Source organism: Trachymyrmex septentrionalis, unplaced genomic scaffold (genome assembly GCF_001594115.1).
Source record: "Trachymyrmex septentrionalis isolate Tsep2-gDNA-1 unplaced genomic scaffold, Tsep1.0 scaffold45, whole genome shotgun sequence".
NCBI lineage: Eukaryota > Metazoa > Arthropoda > Insecta > Hymenoptera > Formicidae > Trachymyrmex > Trachymyrmex septentrionalis.
This window is the reverse complement of record NW_017305622.1, coordinates 24,866-27,914: the sequence shown is the minus strand read 5'-3', so window position 1 is coordinate 27,914 and position 3,049 is coordinate 24,866. Positions and strand designations below refer to the sequence as shown.

Genomic DNA, 3,049 nt, shown 5'->3' with positions numbered 1-3,049 from the left:
CTAGAGGCCTTAAGTCGTAAAGCCATAAAAAATTGACCAATCACAGTTGATTATTTTTCTCATATTCAACTGTGATTGACCAATTTCTTAAGGCTTTACGGCTTTCAGCCTCTTAAAGCAAGGTTGTATACCCAGCTTTTTTTCCTTTTAACTTTTTTTTTACTAACATTCAATGTATTGTCAACAGGACATGTATGGAAAATATGATGACAATGACAATACCATAAAATAGTATGTTATATTTTAATATTTTCTTATTTAATTAATTATATTTTAAAATAATATCTTACAGTATCATTACGAAAAATTAGTAAAAATATCTCGGTTTAATTAACATCATTTTCTTCATGTACAATACAATTCATGTGTCCAAAATATTAAATATTACAATTGCGATTATTGTAGATAATTTTTAGATTATTTAATTAAATTCACACTTCACATCGCCAATTATTGTTAATAACATTTCCGGATCTAGAAATATTTAAAAATTACTACTCGGTTATAATGCATTCGAAATATACCATTAAATTGTCTGCTTGCTTTCAACAGATATTTTTCCTTCGAATGTTGCACGAGCTGCTCCATCGTCTTGCGAAGACATAATCTCCTTTGAAATTGCTGCTGTTTAATTGTTTTGCGTTGCTTGTGAACAATTCTCCTCGTGATATCAAATGCTCTTTTTGCTCTCCTAGGCGATTGTACAAGTCAATAAGTTTTTAGAAAAACATAGTAAAACACATTATTTTTAATCGATTAATTTTTATTTCTCAACATAGTCTCCTTTCAGCTCGATACACTTGATCCAAAGATTCTTCAACTTTTTCAAGCCGTCCGAATATGATTTAGCCAACTCTTTAAAATAAGCCTCTGTTTCGGCGATGAGCTGCTTTTTGATGGTGAATCTCTTTCCTCCTAACCATTTTTTCAGATTTGGAAACAGGAAATAGCCGCAGGGGGTTAATCTGGCGAATGTGCTGGATGGGGAAGCAATTTGTAGCGGAATTCGTTGAATTTGGCCATCGGTGCCGGGCACGTGTGAACCCGCATTGTCTTGATGGAAGAGTACTTTCTTCTTTGCCAAATGGGGACGTTTTTTCTTTAAAATATTGTTGAAACGGTCCAATAAGGTTGCGTAGTAATCGTTAATGATCGTTTGCTTCAATGGGAGGTAATCGATATGAATTATACCGCGTGCATCCCAAAAAACTATGGCTATCACCTTTCCGGCCGACTTCACGGTCTTCGCCTTCTTCGGAGCTGGTTCACCCGGTGAAGTCTATTGTTTTGACTGTTCCTTCGTCTCGGGTGTGAAGTTATGGATCCATGTTTCGTCCTCAGTAATGAATCGATGCAGAAATTCGTCTGGATTACGTTGAAACATCTCCAAACATTGTTTTGAAATCGTCACACGGCGCTTATGGTCCACAGTAAGCAAACGCGGCAAACCCATCTTGCCGATAGCTTTTTCATACCCAATTGTTCATACAAAATTGAAATCATTGTATCATATGATATGCCTGTGGTCTCAACCAGCCCGCGTACTTTCACTCGCCGATCAGTCAAAACAATATCGTGAACTTTATCGATGATTTCTGACGTAACAGCCTCAATTGGACGTCCCGAACGAGGTGCATCACATGTGGATGTACGATCACGTTTAAATTCGTTCATCCAATTGTATACAGTCGCAAACGCTGGTGCAGATGTGCTGTGAACATTACCTAACTCGGCTTTGATTTCTTTCGGCCTTAAACCTTTCATATATAGATGTTTGATCACTGCACGAAACCCGTTTTTTTCCATTTTGCAAAAAATACAAAGGTTGTTCGCTTTAATCTTCTACAGAAATGAAACCATGCGATGAATTCCACTCAAAAATTAATAGCAATCAGCTGAAAGATGCTATTTGTCAAAAAATAATGTGACATGACACTGCGAGTGCCCTCTGACAGATTTTCTAAGAACTTATTGACTTGCTCTCGTAAATCTAGACTTTGAATGTCACCAATAGCGAAGGATCCTGCGTGATCATAAGGGTGTCTCAACTGCTTCTGAGTTTTCGCCATTTCTAGAAGTTGGTGTCTTGGTTGATGGCAGATTTGCTGTTAAAATATAACATACGTATATACATATATATGTATATAAACAAATATCAAACATTTTTATTGGCGTTGACGTTGCTACCTACTGGACAATTTCCTCCAATGATTACTTGTTCATTAATGATTTTTGTACAGAATACCTCAATTATGCAGACAAAATCAATGAAATTTATCTGTCAATATTACATTTCTATCGTCTTTCGGATATGCACGTTTTTACGAATGCATGGCACAGCATTCATCTTTACAACTGAACCTTTTGCTTTGCGGATAATATCATCTTCTTGGAAATGATTCGAACACAACTTTGCCGTCAAAACATTTTCATCGATCCGCAAAACGACCGTCACTTTGCTTGAATTTTCTCACTTTTTGGAAACCTATTTACAGTGCAATAAATACTTTATACGTGTAACATCTCACAAGTTCTAAATCAACGCTAGTTGATCACATATTTACTTACGCATATTATGAAGCCGATTTCTTCGTATTGTCATAAAACATGCAATATTTCATTTTTCATTACTTATTGATTGATTGTCGTGTACAAACGTCAAATGTTTACGAACTATGGTTGGGTAACCGGAATGCGGAATAGCGGAATGGATTGACGAACGGAATGACGGAACTGAGCATGGGCATTACGAATTTTAATTCCACTATACCTTTCTCTCTCGCACCTATCTTGGCTTCAGCCCAATGCATTGGCGATATAAGCAATGAGCAATCCATGCATATATTCTAAGATCCACCGTCGTTCCAGCATCCCATTAAGTAGATTTGTTGCTAAATTTCTAAAACAATCTTGATTATTAGTTACTTAATTGTACACAGTTAATTGGAAAGTATTAAGATATATATATCTATATATATATATACTACATGGGCTGAAAAGTCTCGGGATTTTTAATGAAAACAAGCGTTTTTTGGGCAAAGTTATATTT

General features: G+C 35.8%; 1 pseudogene; it reads right to left on the bottom strand.

Moving 5' to 3' along the window:
- Positions 1-817: 817 nt before the first annotated feature.
- On the bottom strand, positions 818-2,069 carry LOC108751480 (annotated as a pseudogene).
- Positions 2,070-3,049: the final 980 nt, after the last annotated feature.